The sequence below is a fragment of the Jaculus jaculus genome, chromosome 8, assembly GCF_020740685.1.
Source record: "Jaculus jaculus isolate mJacJac1 chromosome 8, mJacJac1.mat.Y.cur, whole genome shotgun sequence".
Lineage (NCBI taxonomy): Eukaryota > Metazoa > Chordata > Mammalia > Rodentia > Dipodidae > Jaculus > Jaculus jaculus.
In genome coordinates this window covers 68,298,632-68,319,690 of record NC_059109.1, presented here as the reverse complement: position 1 = coordinate 68,319,690, position 21,059 = coordinate 68,298,632, and the positions used below count along the sequence as shown (strand labels likewise).

At 38.2% G+C, this 21,059-nt stretch overlaps 1 pseudogene; it reads right to left on the bottom strand.

The window, feature by feature from the left end:
• Window positions 1-19,682: 19,682 nt before the first annotated feature.
• Window positions 19,683-20,590, bottom strand: LOC101594527 (annotated as a pseudogene).
• Window positions 20,591-21,059: the final 469 nt, after the last annotated feature.

Genomic DNA, 21,059 nt, shown 5'->3' with positions numbered 1-21,059 from the left:
AATCCTAAACCTGGTAGATGGTCTAAGGCCTTCAGAGGGTCAGTGTCAGCTCAGTGGCCTGGTCAGGGGAAAGGAGGTCTGGCTGCCCAAGAGAGAAATGGGGAGCTTCCTATCTGAGTCATGGCATCAGATGTAAGGTTTGGGTGTGACCAAGACCATACAAACTACTGTGAGGCAAAGATAAAAGCCTTTATTTGGGAAAAGTATGAGTTGCCAAGGCTAACTCAAAAGAGAGGAGCACAGGCAACCTGAGTTTTTAGGTAGTGGGATTTATAGGGCTTTTTAAGTTGGAGGAAGGTGAAGAAGGAAAAAAAAAAAAAACTCATTTGTTAAGTTGAATAGAAAATTGCCTTTAGGGGAGATCATTACATTAACTATTTACATATGATTGTGGTAAAATAGATAGGGCATAATCACAGAACAGTGACCAGGTGACTAATGAGATAAAGAGGCAGGAAACCATTACCTGGGGAATTGTTAGGCAAGGAGGGGATAATGACTGGGTTGTTTCTTAATGAATGTGGACATGCCTCTGTCACCATTGTGTTAACCATGGTGACTCCATCTTTAGAGCCTGTCCTGATCTAACACCTTTTTTGGGTGCAAACAAATAATATATACAAAATATTTTAAATGTCTATATGTATATGTAACATTTTTCCTTAAAATAAAAAAATTATTGGCAGAGGATTAATATAGACTGATTCTGTGGGAATATAATCAAGTCTTCCCACTGATCAAAGCTAGATATTTCTTTGAGAAAATTTTGCAAGTTAAGATTTATCAGTAAGATTATTTGGTCTATGTAGGTTATACTCTCATTTTCCAATGCACTTTTGTCTTTGAAAAATTAGGTTAACATTCAAACATTTATACACCAGTCCAGTACCAATTTGCCTTATATCCCTGAGCAGTGTGGAGATTGTATACTGCTGCATCTCATACTGGCTGTCTTTAAAGACTCATTCATCATTTCCTTGTTGCATTTAGATTAATTCCATCTTTAATGTTTTCTAGGATTTTTTTTTCTTTCATTTATTTTTGTTTAGTTTTGTTTTCAAGGTAGGGTCTCTAGCCCAGGCTGATCTGGAATTCACTGTATAGTTTCAAGGTGGCCTCAAATTTGTAGCAGTCCTCCTACCTCTGCCTCCCGAGTGCTGGGATTAAAGACATGTGCCACCATGCCTAGCCATTTCCTAGGTTTTGAATCATTTTAATATTTTAATAATTGGAGTCATTTTCTGTCATTATGTTCCAGGCAATAAAAAAAAAGTTTGACTTTAAGATGAGGAAAAAAAAAAAACAAAAAACATTTCTTCTTCATTTTTCTGTGACCACAAAAACGTCTAGCATAGAGAAACAAAGCCACCTATAAAACTCACATTCTGTGAGTGCCACATAGTTTCTAAGAGGATTGTGAATTTAGATCACAATTCTTATATAAAAAGGGAATATTTTGCCTGTTACTTTTCTTTTTTAATCATTCTATTTTATTTTATTTATTTATTTATTTTTATTATTTATTTATTTGAGAGCGACAGACACAGAGAGAAAGACAGACAGAGGGAGAGAGAGAGAATGGGAGTGCCAGGGCTTCCAGCCTCTGCAAACGAACTCCAGACGCGTGCGCCCCCTTGTGCATCTGGCTAACGTGGGACCTGGGGAACCGAGCCTCGAACCGGGGTCCTTAGGCTTCACAGGCAAGCACTTAACCACTAAGCCATCTCTCCTGCCCTAATCATTCTATTTTTTTAAGAACACTCTAGTTTGGTACATTTGATTGTTTATAGCCATAAATACAGTTTCTATAATCAAAGGGATCATTTGCTAGCTTCTCATCACTAGATATTTTGATAATCACCTTTTATTGAAAACACACACGTTTTCTTCCACTAAAAAGGCATACATTAGAAAAATATGCACTTATGCTATTTGTGAGGTTTGAGTTCAACGGTGTCCTCAAAGTTCTATAACAATGTGCTTTTGGAAAGGGAAACCCAGTGCTAAACATCTGCTGATTCTGCCATGTAAACACTCATATCAGGTCTGATTCCAAGTTCCGGAGGTACAATAGCAGTTTTGTAGCTGTGTGTTTCATGAGAGTGTTTGCACTATAGAGATTGAGGAGATGTAAATAACCTCAGAAACAAAGACAATATTAAGTCAATGATGACATAATGATGCATTAGTAAGTATGATTGCAGCTTTAAATACAATTTCTTTGTACATAGGTTTATGTAATTAATTTTTAAATAATGGCTGCTTGTAACAAAGAGGTCTGAAAATGCAATGACTGCCTTTCTAAGGGCAACATGTAACTCTGTTGTTGCCATGGATTGAGTTATTGCATGACTCTTTGGCTTTATGTTTTTTTTTTTTTTTAATATATTTTTTTTTTATTTATTTGAGAGAGAGAAAAAAAGAGAGATTGGGAAAGCCAATTTCAGCTGCTGCAAACGAACTCCAATGCATGTGCTTCCTTGTGCATCTGGCTTACCTGGGTCCCAGGGAAGGGTACCTGTGCCATTTGGCTTTACAGGCAAGCACCTCAAACACTAAGCCATCTCTCTATACCCTCTTTGGCTTTATCTCTTGAATTTGCATGTAGTTTTAAATGAAATGTAGTAGTTGAACTTTTAAGGAAAATATTGCTTTATCCATTAAATAAATTTCCCATTTCAATAAATCTGAAAAATCATTATATTTTACTACTACCGTATTAATTTCCCATGCTTTCTTATAAACATACTTTTATATAAAAAATACTCACTTGTGATTTGGCAAGTGTTAAGGAAATAAAATTTTCCAATGACTAAATTTAAATTAATATCAAATGTTTGAGCTAGGCAACATGACTCACACCTTTAACATACTTGCGAATCAGAGGCAGGAGGATCAATTCAGCCTACAAATTCAAGTCAGACTGAGTAAGAAAGTGAAACCCCATCTCCAAAAAAGCCATGTTTTTTTTTCAAAGTAGATTTTATCATATAAAGCCAAAATTATAAATGAGGTCTTTGTTGTTCATTACTTCACTTTTACAAAGTAATCACAATATTTTCATTATTCTATTTTTGGTTGTGAAAGGAGAATGTTACAGAATAAAAAAATAACACTTTGGAAATAGTTAAAATTCAGACTCTTACTAGTAACATGCCCTTAAATATAATTTAGGGATTAATCACAGACTCAGTTCCATTTCCTGAGAAGAATTATGTCTACTTTTGAGAGTTGCTATATAGAATGAATAAAATTGAAATTTGATCTCAGAAAATTTTGGGAGCCTATCAACCTCATCTCTCTTCCTTGTTCTGTGTCTTTTCTCACTCTTTCTGAAATTACACATATTTTGTTTCCCCTCAAAGTCATAACATGATTTGTTGTGGTGGTTTGAATATAGTAGTCTCCCATAGACTCATGTTTTTGAATACTTGATCACCAGCTGGTGGCAATATTCTGAAGAGTTGTGTAGCCTTTAGGAAGTAGAACTTTGCAAAAAGGAGTATGTCACTAGGGGCGGGCCTTGAAGTTTTGTAGTCCAGCCTTACTTAGCATTCACACTCTCTACTTCCTCCTTACTGATGTGAGTCTATTTTATCAGCTTCCTCTTCATACCATGCTTTTACTGGCATGATGGACTCTTTATTTCTGAAACTGGATGCCAATTAAACCCTTTTTCTTCCATTAGGTGCTTAATGGTCAGAGATTTTATCCAAACAAGAAAGTAACAAATGTAGAAATCTGGTACCTAGAGTATGAACATTACTGTGATAAACTGGATCATATGGTTCATATACTTTTAGAACTGGCTTGTGAGAGAACTATGTAAGAATTTAGACTTTTAGCCTAGTGAAGCTTTACAATCCTCTAAGCAAAGCTTAAGAGACCATCTTGGTAGGACTTTGGAAGATCAGAAGGCCATGCAAAACAGGGGCTTGGTTTTTATTATTTCCGTGGAGAAATTTTAAGAACCAGTCTAGTGACAGTTTATGTGACATCCTGGAAAAGAAACTAGATCTATTCTGCCTATGTTCTGAGAACTTGAATAAGATCAATTTTTAAAATGAATGAGCTATTATTACCTTAGAGCAACTGTCATTATCTGCACCAGACCTCATAACATTGGTCTATTAACATTTCATTATGGATGGGACAAAAGGGCAAATAAAGGGAGAGACCAACTGCAAAGGAGAATACAGTGGGAGGGACACAAGGTAAGGTATATATAAGACGGTAATGAGAAGTATTTATGATCAAAATAATTTATGTACATGAATGAAGATTATCAATTAAAAAGTTTAAATTATTTTTCAAAAAGCTTCTTAAAATTTTTAAATTACATTTTCAAGCACGGAGAGTTAGAGATTAGGGAGAAGAGAAACAGAAAGGGAGAGAAAGACATAATGGGGTGTCCATGACCTTTAGCCATTGCAAACAAACTCAAGATAAATGCATCATTTTGTGCATCTGGGTTTAAGTGGATACTGGAGAACTGAATAAGTGTCATTAGGCTTTGCAGGCAAGCTCCTTAACTGCTGAGCCATCTCTCCACCTCTGAAAAATTTCCCTTTATATTTTTTTTTTAACAATGGACTAATGTGATTGGCAGAGGAAATTTTGAAGCAAAATAACAATGAGGGCCTTGATTCAGATGTAGTGAAAGAGAGTAAAATATAGAAGAGAAAGAGATGAAAGAATAAAGTTTGACATTGGGGCTGAAGAGATGGTTTAGCAATTAAAGAACTTGTTTGTAAAACCTAAGGACCCAGGATTGATTCTCTAGGACCCACATAAGCCAGATGCACAAGGTGGTACATGCATCTGGAGTTCATTTGCAGTGGTAAGAGGCCCTGGGACACCAAAACTTCCCCCCCCCCCACCCACCGCCTCTTTCTCTCAAGCAAATAAACAAAATATTAAAGGTTGCCATGGAAGTAAATGTGAGCATGGAAAGAAAAGTCGAAAATCCTGGGCACAACAACTATAGCTATTTTGTCTATCATTGTTAAAGAAATAACCACCATTAAAGATAAGCCAATTGCTCTGTACTGAGAAAATAGAAAGGATACCCTGATGGTAAGACCTAACATATTGAAGGCTCTTGCTAGTAAAACTTTGATACTTTTTGAAAGGAAAATGCCTGAGGGGAAAATGCTGAAAGAGGTCACTGCTGCCCAAGATCAGTACAAAGAAGCTTCTAAAGGGTATTCCAACGGTACCAGGCTCCAAAGTTCCATCTCAGTCTGACAGCACTACATGGTAGCAAGTCCCCTTAAAACTAGTTTGGGATGTGTTGCAGTCAGCTCATATTCATGGCAGACATCACCCGACCAAGAGCAGCTTGTGGAAAAAGAAAAAGAAAAAGTAAAAGAAAAAGAAAAGGGAAAAGGAAAAGAAAAAGAAAAAAGGCTTTTTGACTCTAGGGGAAGTTCTGTGATGGCAGGGAAAAACAACAGCAGGAACAGAAGGTTGACATCACCTCCTTGCCAACATTGGGTGGACAAAAGCAACAGGAGAGTGTGCCAAACACTGACAAGAGGAAAGTGGCTATAATATGCATAAACCTGCCCCCCAACTGCATCCAGGAGGCACTATTTCCAAAATTTCTATCAGCTGGGAACCTAGCATTCAGAACACCTAAGTTTATGGGGGACAAATCGAACCACCACTTTCTGCCCCTGGCCCCCATATACTTATAACCATACCTTATATAAAATACAATGCTTTTACTGCAACTTTAAAATTCCCCATAATTTTTATCAACACTAATAATGTTCAAACATTCCCATAGTCTGAGATCTTTTAACTAAGCCATAATACCCCCCAAAAAACCTTAAAAGCACATAATGGAACAGAATAAACATTAACACTGCAAAAAATGGCATTGGACAGAGCAAAGATATATTCATCCAATACAAGATTTAAACAAGACAAATATCAAACTCTGTAGCTCCAAGTCCAAAAACTCTTGTCAATGACAATTCTCCAAGTCTGATAATTCTAACTGGCAACAAGTCTCTAGAATTCCAATTCCACCCCTCTAGCTAGGCTACTCACAGTCCTGGAAAACTTCATCAGGGTGACAGCTCTCTTTAACAGCCATGGTCCCGGCATCTCCACTGGATCTCCATTGTAACCCACGGTCCATCATTATTATACTCTATAATACCAGGTAGGGTGCCACTTTGATAATCTGGGATGAAGGGAGATAAAGATGACTTTGAAGAACAGGACACTCCTTGAGCATTCAGACCCTCCAAAAGAGTCTACATTTTTGCTGCTGCCCCAATCTCAAAGGTTTAAATCTCACATAAAATTTCAGCTAAATGGGTGGAAGTTTCAGCTCAAAGATTTCATTTCTGTGCCACATCCCTCTGCTGACACCAGTCCATTTCTATGCGCTGCAACTGTGCACAAAGTCTCAGGACATGGGCATAATGGCAAGACTTGCACACAAACTGCTTCTAGCCCAGTCCAAACAGAGCTCTTTCTCATCCTCACAAGCCAAACCTCATTGTCCACAGTTCTTACTGCATTCAGGTCTTTCAACTCTGACGAGAGTAGTTCATCAAGCTCTGCTTACAGTGCTACAAGGAGTCTCTTGGACCAAGATTTCAAATTCATCCACATTCACCTTGAAAATCAGCTCCAAATGGCCAAAGTCACACAGTCAGGTTTCAAGAAACAATGATCCCACTCTCAGTACCAACTTTACTTCTGTATTCAGATTCGTATTGCTGGCAGAAATCACCCAACCAAGAGCAGCTTGTGGGGCAAAAAGGGGGTTATTTTGGCTTAAAGACTTGAGGGAAAGCTCCATGATGGGAGGGGAAATCGACAGCATGAGCAGAGGATAGACATTGCCTCCTTGCCAACACTTAGTGGACAATATTAACAGGAGAGTCCGCCAAACACTGGTGAGTGGAAACTGGCTATAATACCCATAATTCCTCCCCTACCAATACACCATCTCCAGGAAGCAGATTCCCAAATCTCCATTAGCTAGGAACCTAGCATTGAGAACACCTAAGGTAATGGGGAATACCTGCACCAAACCATCACAGGTGGCATGAAAATTTCATGGGGATCATGGAGTACTTCACCATAGCTCCATTGAATTCTGAGGCTAGTAAGTATGATTCATGGTCAGAATCCAAGAAAGGAAATCCTGTGAGGTCACTTGGTCAAGTTTAGAAGGTGAACTAAAAGCTAGAGTGAAGACTCCAAGATTTGGAAAATGCCAGGACTATGGGATGGCTACCAAGGAAAGCTATAAGCAAGGGAGCAAATCTAGCCATAGAGCCTACTGGCAATACAGTTGTAGAGATAGAATTATGTAAGCCTTGTAGAGCCCAGAGAACTTCCTCAGGAATCAGAGAATGGGTATGCATCTTCAGGATCTTGTGTTTGCCTTGCTGGGTTTTAGATGTTATTTGGTACAATCTTTCCTTGCAATGCTTTGATTCCTCTCTGTTGGAATGGGAATGTTACTTTGTGCCATTATATATGGGACACATTTAACTTGTGTTTTGATTTTATAAGTTTCACAGTTAAGAGACTGCCTTGAGATTCAAAAGACATTGGACTTAAATATTAAACATGCATATCATTAGATGTGGTCTTACTGGACTTGCTAGTTTCTAATTATTGGTAAATTTATAAGCCAGATGATTATCATTTACTGTATAAAAGTTAGTATATCAATGTAGATCAATTTATTCTTTTTTTTTCAGTTAATTACTCTGGCGAATGTTAGACCTTTTAAGTACTTAAAGCAAAAGAAGTTGATTCCTTAACTTTATTTGTATTTGCAACCATGTTCATATTGAACTAGCCTCTCTGATGAGAAAAAACAACAACAACAAACAATAGACTGGAAACTGGTTTATAATCTCCTATATCAGGCATCCACACCTTTGGCATTATAGGTGATGTATGGACTCTGTTATGTTGTTCACACCAAAGCAGGGCCCTCACAAATCCCACATTTTAAAAATATTTTATTTTTCTTTATTTATTTGAAAGAAATAGGTGGGGAGAGAGAGAGAGAATGGGCACACCAGGGTGTTCAGCCACTGCAAACAAGTTCCAGAAGTGTGCACCCTCTTGTGCATCTGGCTTATGTGTGTCTTGGGGAATCGAACCTGGGTCCTTTGGCTTTGCAGGCAAGTGCCTTAACCACTAAGCCATTTCTCCAGCCCATAAATCCCACATTTTAGGTGGATTTCCTTCTCTGCCTTGTAAAAATCAACCCTCTATCTCTGTATTAGTAGAAACAGTTCTTCCTTGCAGTATACTTAAAGGTTTAATGTTCAAGAAAGGAGGAAGATTTCTTCTGAGTTTTTATTTGCACATATTAGATTGCTCTCTTAGGATTTACTTGAATATTCACATTATGAAAGGTTATGAAAACTGGGGCAGTTTCTTTCTTGTTTATGGAGTAATTGTGAAAGAATAAAAACAATACATTGGAATTAATCAGATACTTATTTATATTTAAAGTAAAGCAAGCTATGTGCTATGTGCTTATTCTCTCCCTCCCTCCCTCTCTCTCTCCCTCTCTCTCTCTCTCTCTCTTACTTTTAGAAAAATAAACTCAAAGTATACAACCTCTTTCCCACCATGGAATCTAGTTGAAGTTCTGAAAATCCCTCTATAGTGAGCCTTGCCTGAAGCTGAGCATTTCCATGATTGTTCTGCCATAATACGAATACACTATGTCCATGTCTTCTCCATTTCAGTGACAATAGAGGTCATAATCCATTTTTGTTTTTTGTCCTATTATTGAGCTGTTTTTGCTCAGAGGCTATTGACACATTGTGAAAGTGATTTTTCTAAGTCATTTTCTAGAGTTAATGGTGAAAGTGGAAATTAGACTGATAGTAGCAGGCAGGCTTTCAAGGAATGTGGAAGGGCATCTGCCTGAGTCAGAGGCAGATGTGAGCTGCATTAATTTACTGTTTCTTTTCCTCTTCTCTTTACCCAACTTCTCTTACATACTTTGTTATTTTTCTGTGGCTTCCTTTCTCATGACTATGACCAAAACAAGGGAATATTGCTTCATCAAAGCTGATTTTTTTTTTTTAGATGGATAGTGAGTGATTCTGAGTCCAGGGATTTTAGGCCTCCTTCAAGAAGTGCTCAGTAATGCCTTTCCAGCGGGTGGGTTATACTGAAATGTCTTAGGTCCAACTCTTTGCTATGTCCTACGTATTTCACAAGACAATATTGCTTGTTATTCCCTTCTAGGTATGTCTTACCTTGTGACATTGTGACACCGTAGTCGTCATTACATAGTTCACATGAAAAGTGCACAATTAAGTTACAAAAGCAAAAACCTCACAGAAAAATGCCCTGGCCAGTGGGGAATCGAACAAAGAAGCGAGGTGAAAATCAACCTGAATGAAACAAGGCAAACAGACACAAGAAGGAGACCATGCTAGATGTTTGTCATGGCCTCCAGAGTTTATTCTTACATGTAGGTTTATATAGGGTTGTAGGGGGAAGGGGATGTGGTCAGGGCAAGGAGTTATAGGGGGAAGGGGACATAGTTAGGGCAAAGCTCACAGAGTTACTGGTTAAACTGCAATGCCTTTGTTTCTTCATTAGCTACCGGCAGGATGGGGGAATATTTGGCCAGGTGTACGATCCCATTGTTTCTGGTAGTTGAATATTAGGTGAGGAAGCAGAAACTTAACTTGCTATATGGCAGTCTTTGTTTGTGGTAGTTGAGTATTAGGTGAGGAAATAAAAACTTAACTTGCTATATGATAGTCTCTGTTAACATGGCCGAGGTTTGGTTCATAGCTTCCAACAGAAAAAAATATCTTAAACCCAGGCATGGCAGCACACACTTTTAATCCTAGTACTTGATAGGCATAGTTAGGAGAATTGTGGTGATTTCAAGGCCACTCTGAGACTAAATAGTGAATTCTAGGTCAGCCTGAGCTAAAGTGAGACCCTACCTCAGAAAAAAAAAAAAAAAGAAAAAGAAAAGAAAAGGAAGGAAGGAAAATAAAATTCTTAGACATATGTAAGTGTACAATTTTGTGTCAAGCTGTGTTTATTCCTTTCCTGAACCATGGTTTGGGCATGCCTGAGGGCTTAAAATTTATTTAGTAGGTAAAATAGGAGAATTCTCCTAACACATCACAGTATGTGGGACTGACTTAAATTGAATTTTGTTTCATTTTTCCTTTGTTGGCAGTGAAGGAGATAACAGGAGTATTCTCTTTATCACCTGAGTTCTTAACCACTGCCTGCCTAGTGCCACTGCCTTCATACTTCTCTTTTGTACAGAGTCTTTCCCCCTTTATAGACAACTTTTTTGTCTGAAAATATGTCCAGCTGATCTAGTTATATTTTTTGTCCTTGTTTTCCTCAAGAAATGTCTAAAATGAGTGGTCCCCACATCTTTCATCTACCTCCATCTCACTCACCTTCCTGCTCATTCCCAGCACTTGCTGTCACTCCTATTCCCAACACACTGTCCCCTACATGATCAATAGGCTAGTCACTTCCTTGACCTTTTAGATTCTGATTTGTCCAATATGGACACCGGGCTGGAATTATTGAACCTACCTCTTGGATTTGTTTGCCCAAGAATGGCCTGGATGCTTCCTGGAGCTGATCCTGAAATAAGGGAAACTGACACTTGGTGTAAGTTAAAATAAGGGTGATTCTCCAATGGAGAGTAAGTTAGCACCCAGAAAATTGAGATAACAATTGCTTTTTTTGATAGAGAGTTTGATAGGTGTAGGCCCTCTTGTAGCCCATGATTGATGGTAGCTTGATGTTGGAGAGTGGGCTTATGTTTGGGTATGGTTCTGACTTGTTTCCCAGCTCCAGGTATGGGTCTCGTACCACTGAGGGGATCAGTTAGCCAAATCAAGAGCAGCTGGTTCCCCACCATGGCTGTGTACCACTATTGCACTGTGTGGGCATCACATCAGGTTATTTGTTGCTAATTAGGTTAAACAATGAGTTGCTTGGAAAGATATTGGTCTTACTCTCCATGGAGAATCCGTTTCTCTTTTTCAGACAGATGCAGATCCTAAGGAGAGAGCTGCCCCAACATACCTCAAAAGGGGCCTGACTGAAACTAAGGAAAATTGGCAAAACAAGCATGGATGATGTTTTCCTGATGAACCGGATACCAGCACAAAGGGGAAGGAGACCAACACAGAGAAAAATCAACTCCTACCAAATCAGAGAGCCAGAGCTTCAGAGGCCCCCAACACCTCAGCACTGAAGCAGACCAAAAATGAGCCCAACATGGCTCAGGGAAATCTTGAGGAAGAGGGGGAAGAAAGAATGTCAGAGTCACACGTTGGGTCATGATTTGCAGAGACATTTATCATACCAATAACTGTGGGCTAACTCCACAATGCATGACCCATTTATATCAACAAGGAGGGTCCAATGGGAGGGGGTAAATCATGGACGAGCATAAACAATGGTACCAAACTGCCTGTGTTTGCTGAAAAGAAAACTAATAAATTAAATTTAAAAAAAAAAAACAAAACAAAACAAGGGTGATCCCACTACCGCTTTTGCCATTACTGTTCCTCTTATGTTTATACTCTGTGGCTGCTGCTGACAGGCACTCAATGTTTTTACTAACCAACCATCAAAAAGTAATACATGAAGAATTACTATTTCATGGACAAAAGACAGACCGTGCATGAGTAAAGGGTAAAGAACTTTTGATTTTGAACAATCCTTTAAATATTTGTTAAAGAAAGGTTGGACTCTGCTAGCCCATAACACACATACATCCATTCACAAATGCTGCCACACAAAGCCCACCTGTTGCCTTCACAGATCTGTGGCAGTTATGTAGGCAATTTGTGCATTTCCTTTAACATACTCAGCATATTTTATTCTTACACAAATTGTTCTGGGTCAGGAGTGCAACCAGGTCACCCACGAAATAGGGCAAAGAACAAAGCTTTAGTTTAGGTAGCATCATTAAGCAGTTCTTGATAATATTGGTCATCGGTGCTGTTCAGGCCAAAGGTACACCAAGGTTGATTGCATGTTTGTACATTTACTTTCAGGGCATGTTACAGGTCAAGGACTTAGCAAATAAAGTGACACAAAGCAATACTCTCAGAAAAGTTGTATGTAAATTCTTGAAGAAATATTTCCTCACTTTTCCCCATAGTTCATTCACATATTCCATTCTTGTAGTTCATTACAGCAGTTCATTTTTGTAGCTCTTTCCCACTGATTCAACAACCCACTTCATTTTGCAATCTTCTTTTCTTTTCTTTTCTTTTATTATTATGAGAGAGAAAGAGAGGGAGAGAGAGAGAATTGAGAATTGGTGTGCCAGGGCCTCAGCTACTGACATCAAACTCCAGATCCTTGCACCACCTAGGAGACATGTGAAAACTTTCAATTGCCTCAACTTGGTGTGTCTGACTTCTGTGGGATCTGGAAAGTTGAACATGGGACCTTAGGCTTCACAGCCAAGTGCTTTAACTGCTAAGCTATCTCTCCAGCCCTCACTTTGTCATCTTTTATTACTTCCACAAGGTCTGTTTTTGCCCTAGACAGTGATGATTTCTTTGCCTTGCAGAAAGCAGACTTCTCTGCTGACTGTGTTTCTATAGTGAACCCCTCAATCTTGCTGACATGATCCTCCTCAGAATTCTGTAATGTAGATCTCTTCTGGTTCTCCTCATCCTTCTAAGTTTAGTTACCACCATGTGCTAATGTCTCTCCCTCTTATCCCTGAATTCCTGATAATGTTCAGGATCTATCTTGGCCCTTCACTTTAATTTTTTTTTCCTAGGAGTATATCATAAGGTTATCTCTTCTGAGGTTCTGGTTATCATTTTTATAACTCATATTTTCAGATTTAAATTCTCTCCCACACACATCTAGCATATATTTAACCACCTACTGGGCATCATTCTCAACATAATATCAAATGAAAACATCACATGACTGGACTCTTTCTTATCCCTTACTAAGTTTAATTAATCTATCTGCAAGCATATGACTGTTCACGCACATGCATGGGCACACGTACACACACACACACACACACACACACACACACACACACACACACATTCTGTACTTACTTTGGTGTTTCTTACCTAGTGAATAGCAATGATTTGTTGACCAAGAGTTCTGAAGATGATAATCATGATTCTCTACCACATCCCTCACCCTTGCTAAAGTAGACATGAGTGCTCCTGTGTCTACATGGTGATACCTTTCTCTTTTATCAATACACATTGTTCCATGTTGCCCTGATCATTATTGGTGTTTTTCCTTCACTTTTCCCACAATGCTATCAGACAAATTTCAATGAGATTAAAATCTAATTGCTCCTCAAATTAGAACCCATCAGCTACTCCCTCTGATACCCAGGATAGATTCCTAATGCCTCAATATGATCCTTAAAACACTAGCTTTTGATCATTCCTTGTTTAGCATTCACCATCTTCTCCTTTCTGTTCAGTTGCTACTTGTTCTTACTCTAACCTTATCTTTCTTTACTACAGAGAAATATTCTTCCCAGATTTGGGTAGATGGAACAATAGTTGAAAGCACTTGATTGCAAAATCTGTTGTCCTGGGTATAATTTTAAAAACACACATTTCAGCTGGATCCAAAAAGTGGCATAAGCATCTAGTGTTCATTTGTAATGGTAAAAAGCCCTGGTACACACACACACACACACACACAAGAGAGAGAGAGAGAGAGAGAGAGAGAGAGAGAAAGGGAGGGAGAAAGAGAACTAGAGGAAAGAAATTACTTTTTCTATTCCTTACCCCTATGTCTTGCTACTTATAAAAGCCACTCTGCTAGAATCTTTCCTCAACCCATAGTATGAATAAGGTGTTTGGATCCTTTCTAAAGGTAATATTTTGTCTTCCTTTCTGCCAGTTACCAGTTTGAAGGGCACTAGTAAATTTACTTATTTCTCATTAGATTGTCACTTCTCCCCTATCAGAAGCCATCTACCTTGCTTATTTTCTAGTACCTGATACAGTGCTGAGAAGACAGTTGGTTTTCCTTAACAATTTGCTAAATAAATGATTCCTTTGACTCTTAACCTGTTCTGTTTCCTTTAACCCAGACACATACTGGATTTTTATAATTGTTTCCAGCTAGGGCCTTTACCTAAGTGCAGCACAACCTAAACCAACTACCTCCAAGTGTTCAGACTTACTTGTATCTGCACGACAATGTCATTGTTCTAGCCTTTGGGTGCTTAACCCTGGCATCATCTCTGACTCTTTTCCCTCCCTTGCCATCCATATCTAATGAACTATCAAATCTGTGGATTCTGCTTTCACAATGTATCTACTATCTATTCCTTCTTTTTACTCTTCTCACTTTCATAATCCTAAAACATAAGATTTATTACATTTTTACTAGGTGCCTAAAACATATAACCTCTTGAATTTGTTGCCAATATCCTTCCAATATATTCTATAATTGATTGCTGAAAAAAATGCAGTTACAATTATATGATTTTCTTGATAAAAGACTTCAGATTCCCTATTCTGTGTTTAGTAAAAAAATACAAATACTTGGCCTACCATTGAAGCCCTTACTTAAATAGAGCCTAAACTTGGCTATCCATTCTTAATTCCTATTATTTTCCTAAGGATGTGATGTTCAGTGAAACTGCACTACTCCACGAACAAGTTCTAACATTTACCACTTTGATAATGCTGTTCAGGCTCTTACCCAATTATGAAATAGCCCTCCTTACATTTCTTTTTCTTCTTATATGATAATCATCCCTGTGCATCAAAGTTTACTATATACCGTAGAGCTGTGGATGGTTAGGTTATTGATTTGGGATCTCTTTGTCTTTTTTATGAAGGCTTTGAGTGCTATGAATTTTCCCCTGAGGACCACCTTCATTGTGTCCATAAGTTTTGGTACAAAGTTTTCTTATTGTCATTCAATTCTAGAAATTATTCAATTTCATTTTTTATTTCATCCACTATCCGTTTATTCTTTAAAAGTGTGCTGTTCAGTTTCCAGGTGCTGTTTGGATTTTTGGTTCATCTTTTCTTGTTAATTTCTAGCAATATAGCATTGTGATCTGATATCATGCAGGGAATTATGTCAATCTTCCTAAATATGTGGATGCAGGCTTTGTATATTTAGTATATGGTCTATTTTAGAGAATGTTTCATGAGCTGCTGAGAAGAATGTGTAGTCTGTGGATTTGGCTTTGAAAATTCTGTAGATATCCCTTAGGTCTAAGTGATCTATGGTTTGTTGAGCTCTCTTACTTCCCTGTTGAGTTTTTGTTTGCATGATATCCCTATTACTGACAATGGTGTATTGAAATCCCCAACTACAATGGTGTTGCTGTTTATTTCTGTTTTATTGTCAAGTAAGTTTTGGTTTATGAACTGTGATGCCCCTGTGTTTGGTGCATACAGATTTATGATTGTAATATCCTCTTGATGGATCATTCCTTGATAAGTAGGAAGTGGCCTTCTTTGTCTTTCTTGATTATTTTTGGCTTGAAGTCTATTTTATCTGATATTAATATAGCTATGCCTGCTTGCTTCTTATTCCCATTTTCTTGGAATGTTGTTTTACATCCTTTCACTCTCAGGAGGTATCGGTCTTTAGTGGTGAGGTGGCTTTCTTTTTTGTTTTTAATTTTTATTAGCATTTTCCATGATTATAAAAAAAAATACCATGGTAATTCACCCCCCCACTTTCCCCTTTGAAATTCCATTCTCCATCATATTACCTCCCCATCACAATCATTGTACTTACATATATACAATATCAACCTATTAAGTACCCTCCTCCCTTCCTTTCTCTTCCCTTTATGTCTCCTTTTTAACTTACTGGCCTCTGCTACTAAGTATTTTCATTCTCACACAGAAGCCCAATCATCTGTAGCTAGGATCCACATATGAGAGAGAACATGTGGTGCTTGGCTTTCTGGGCCTGGGTTACCTCAGTTAGTAAAATCCTTTCCAGGTCAATCCATTTTTTCTGCAAATTTCATAACTTCATTTTTCTTTACCACTGAGTAGAACTCCATTGTATAAATGTGCCACATCTTCATTGTCCACTCATCAGTTGAGGGACATCTAGGTTGGTTCCATTTCCCAGCTATTATAATTTGAGCAGCAATAAACATGGTTGAGCACGTACTACTAAGGAAATGAGATAAGTCCTTCGGATATATGCCTAGGAGTGCTATAGCTGGGCCATATGGTAGTTCAATCTTTAGCTGTTTTAGGAACCTCCACACTGTTTTCCACAATGGCTGGACCAGATTGCATTTCCACCAGCAGTGTAGAAGGGTTCCTCTTTTTCCACATCCCCACCAACATTTATGATCATTTGTTTTCATGATGGTGGCCAATCTGACAGGAGTGAGATGGAATCTCAATGTAGTTTTAATCTGCATTTCCCTGATGGCTAGTGATGTAGAACATTTTTTTTTAGATGCTTATATGCCATTTGTATTTCTTCCTTTGAGAATGCTCTATTTAGCTCCATAGCCCATTTTTTGATTGGCTTGTTTGAATCCTTATTATTTAACTTTTTGAGTTCTTTGTATATCCTAGATATTAATCCTCTATCAGATATATAGCTGGCGAAGATTTTTTCCCATTCTGTAGGTTGCCTCTTTGCTTTTTTCACTGTGCCCTTTGCAGTGCAAAATCTTTGTAATTTCATGAGGTCCCAGTGATTAATCTGTGGTTTTATTGCCTGAGAAATTGGGGTTGTATTTAGAAAGTCTTTGCCAAGACTAATATGTTGAAGAGTTTCCCCTACTTTTTCCTCTAGCAGTTTCAGAGATTCAGGTCTGATGTTAAGGTCTTTAATCCATTTGGACTTAATTCTTGTGCATGGTGAGAGAGAAGAATCTATTTTCATTCTTCTGCAGATACATATCCAGTTTTCGTGAGGTGGGTTTCTTGAAGACAACAGATTAAGGGGTCTAAGTTTTTGATCCGTCCTGTTAGCTTTTGTCTCTTGATGGGTGAATTAAGGCCATTAATATTTAGGGTAATTACTGTGAGATTTGGTATGATTCCTGGCATATTGTGATGGTACAGGTGGTTTGGTGTTTTCATGGACTTTGGAATTTTTAGTGCCTACTCTGAGTTTGGTTATTGTAATCTGCTTCTTATAGACATTTGAGGTTGATTATTTGTTTCTTCTCTGTGGAGAATTTCCTGAAATACTCTCTGTAGGTTTGGTTTTGTGTTTATATAATTGTAAAGCTTAATCTTGTCATGGAAAGTTTTTCTTTCACCATCTATTATGAGGGATACTTTTACTGGGTAGAGTAGTTTGAGTTGGAAGCCATAGGTTCTGAGACTTTGCAGTGTTTCATTCCAGGCCCTTCTAGCTTTCAGGGTTTCCATTGAGAAGTCTGGAATAATTCTGATGGGGTTACCTTTGAAAGTGGTGTGCTTTTTCCTTAGCTACTTTTAGGATTTTCTCTTTGGTGTCAATGTTTAGAGTCTTAATAACAATATGTCTTGGAGAGTTTCCCCTTTGTTCCAGTCTGTTTGGAGTTCTGTTGGCTTCCTGTAACTTGATGGGCCTTTCTTTTGAGAGATTGGGGAAGTTTTCTTCAATCATTTTATTAAATAAGTTCTCTATGCCTTTGGTCTGAATTTCTTCTCCTTCTGGTATTCCAGTGATCATGATATTAGGATGTTTAAGTGTATCCCACAATTCCCTCATGTTCTGTTCACATAAACTTTTGCACTTACTGAAATTTTTGAACTCACAAACTATTTCTTCCATCTTGTCTTCCAGATCAGAGTTTCTTTTTTTTTCTCAATTTTTATTAACATTCCATGATTATAAAAAATATCCCATGGTAATATGCCCATCCCCCACTTTCCCCTTTGAAATTCCATTCTGCATCTTATCCCCTCCCCATTTCAATCAGCCTCTCTTTTATTCTGATGTCATGATCTTTTCCTCCTCTTATGATGGTCTTATTTATGTAGTGTCAGGCACTATGAGGTCATGGATATCCTAGCCATTTTATGTCTGGAGGGAGCACTTTGGCTCTTACATTCTTATTTTGCCAAAAAAGTCTTTATGTTCCTTTATCGGAGCAATATTCCTAACCAGTATACAGTGATGTAGCTACTAAACTGGCCTGTGAGAAATCACATACTATCCATCTAGACAGGTTTTGGTTACACCTTGTCTATTGATGGAATCATTCCATTTATAAAATTTTATACATCAAAAAGCCTTGAATTGACCTGGCTGTCCATTAGTCACCTCAGAAGAAGTGGGCATTTAATTTTTAGCTATATTTTACAGCATTAAAAAGCTTATCATTAGGTAGCTTCCCAAAATACTTTGCATGATGGCAGACATCTTAATCCCACCCAGATCACACAATCACATTTTTGAGAACTTGTTGCTACATACCTGGGACTTAAGACAAAACCACTGACACAGATTTCTTACTCTGACAGCCCATCTTCTTGGCTAGTGTCAAGTGCCAATGAAAAACACACCAGAAACTGTCCCATGTACAACTTGGCATTCAAGAAACGGGTCTTTGCCAGTGGTAGCAGGCGCTATTATAATATCTAGGTTAACTAAAGGCCCATTTAAAAAAAAAAAGCCAAATGGAGATAAAAATCAAGGGTACAACTCAATGGTGATAAGCTGTACCCATGTTACCCACCTATGGCGACATTAAGACATCATATCCCTTATTGAATCTGCATAGCCCTGAGGTCATCATGCAAAGTGCGTTATCAAAAACTACGGAAGTTAGGGAGACAAAGTTTGACAAGTCAAACTTGGAAGGTCATATTAAGCATCTATTCTGAGAGAAAAGCATCAAACCCTTTGTGTACACATTTAGATTTTTTGTAACAAAGCAACTAGTACACTTAATGTTTAAAACTGACCAGCATCTTTCCTTTCCAGTGAAAACAAAGAAATTTTAAAAATAAAACAAAATTACAATACAGAATGTCAATTCCAAATAAATCCTACAGGTTCTGCTGATTCCCCCATAGACTGGCAGGGCTCAAGTCATCATTAGGAGAGATTTTTTTTTTTTTAATGTCATTTTAAACTGCAAGAATGTCTATTAAACATCACAATTAAACATGCCAAAGGAGAAGCCATGTTGTCAAAATGCCCACTTAACCCACCCAGACATCTCAAACCCACCCTTTGCTGACCTTCTCTACCCCATTTTTTTTAAAGATTTTTTTTCTTTTAATTAAACAAGAGACAGTAGACAGGTACATGTTGGTAAATGCCAACTGCCTGTATTCACATAGAGCCAGTGTATTCTCTGAGCCCAATATACAGAGAAAGGAGGGAAGAAGCTAGAATATATGCACTACTACACAGGGCCAGCACCCTCCAGCTTCTGTCAGAGTGAAGGGAGCTTAGGTTTTTCTTTTTTTCCCAAGAGCATAGTGGTGATGTTATTCCATACAGTTCTTGTTTTGACAGGAAGGGATAAAAATGAATTTAGAACATTTTTTTTAAAGATTCTTTTCCTCTTGTATTCTGATCAGGGTAATTTCCCCCCCAGAATAAGATGAGAACCATGATGTTGACAAAAAGAGACCTCAAAAAGAGGGCTACTGAGCATGAAAGGTTGTGGGGAGAAAAGATTGAAACTTGCTCCCAGGGACTGGAAAAAAGTTAAAAAATGAAAAATAAAAATAAAAGGTTGGAATCCATCAGTGTTCTTTTCTATTAGACATCTTCTCTTTCATCCTCCTCTCCTTTTTCCCCTTCATCATCATCTTCATCTTCTTCACCTTCATCCTCATCCCCTTCTTCATCAATATCTTCCAATATGTCTTTATCATTATCATCATCATCATCATCATCTTCCCTCTCCTTCATCATCCATATCAGGAACCAAGTAGTACTGCAAGGGATTTGGCCAAATGTCATCTTTGATGACCTCTCCTAACTCATCTGCACCTGCATCAGAATGGTCTGTAAACCAGGTAAAGAAGTTCTCTGTTCTCTGGCTCTTCGTGCTGCCTCTTCCTACTGGCTTTATTCTGTGTCTGACTTGAGCATTTCGTCAAATCCTTTCTAGATTTCCATTTGATTTCAGTGGACTTTGAAGATGGATCACCACTCTCATTCAGATGAAATTCTTTGGAGAGGACTTTATTTTCAATGTAAGGATTTTCATCAAAATAAAAATCTATTCTGTAACCTGATTTTATATCTTCAAATTCTGTCACCTCAACTCTGGTCAGGTAATGTAGCACCTCTTCGTCTTCCTCCCCAAGCAGTGTAGACACTTGTTGGTGGTTGACAAATGTTGTTACCCAAAAATTAGTATTTTGGCGATCAATTCTGACCTCTTCTGAAAAAACGGTTGGTGGAGTTTATTATATTTCTGTTCTACTTTCAAAATTTCCTCACTGACTTGTTCATTAAGTCTGTCTATTTCATTTTGTACTTCATCAATATGTTCAATTGCTTCTTGCTGTTCTTTTTCTTGCTTATGCAAGCTGGGCAAGGCTGATGAGTCGGCCGGCTTCAGCGCAGAGGCCAGTCTGGGCTTCTTGGGTTGAGGCAGGAGCGGAGATTGGTGTTTTAGGGCCATGCCATGAAGAAAAGTCCTGCAGACACTAAGCTGGCCCTGGGAGCTTGCAGAGTGCAGCGGTGGGGGGAAGCCAGGCGAAGGAGGCTCTTACATTCTTTCCACTACCTCTTCCTCATTAGAACTTGAGCCTTGGAAGGTGTGATTGAGATGTTACTCAGTATTCCAGTCACTTCTTTCCAGCACTATGATACCTTCTGAGTCATCCCAAGGTCACTGCCATCTGAGAAGAGAAGATTGTCTACCCAAAGTGAGAGTACCATTAATATAAGGGTATAAATATTAACAGAAGTGCTTACTGGGCAATTTGATAAGCATAGTATATACATCTATCCAGACATCAGCAGATGTTTCACCCCTAGGGCTCATGACTACCCCTGTTTTAAGTTTTCAGTATCAGGGATGTATTCCTTCCCATGGAGCAGGCCTCCAGTCCAATTGGTGGGTAGTTGTTTTCCACCATGACAGATGG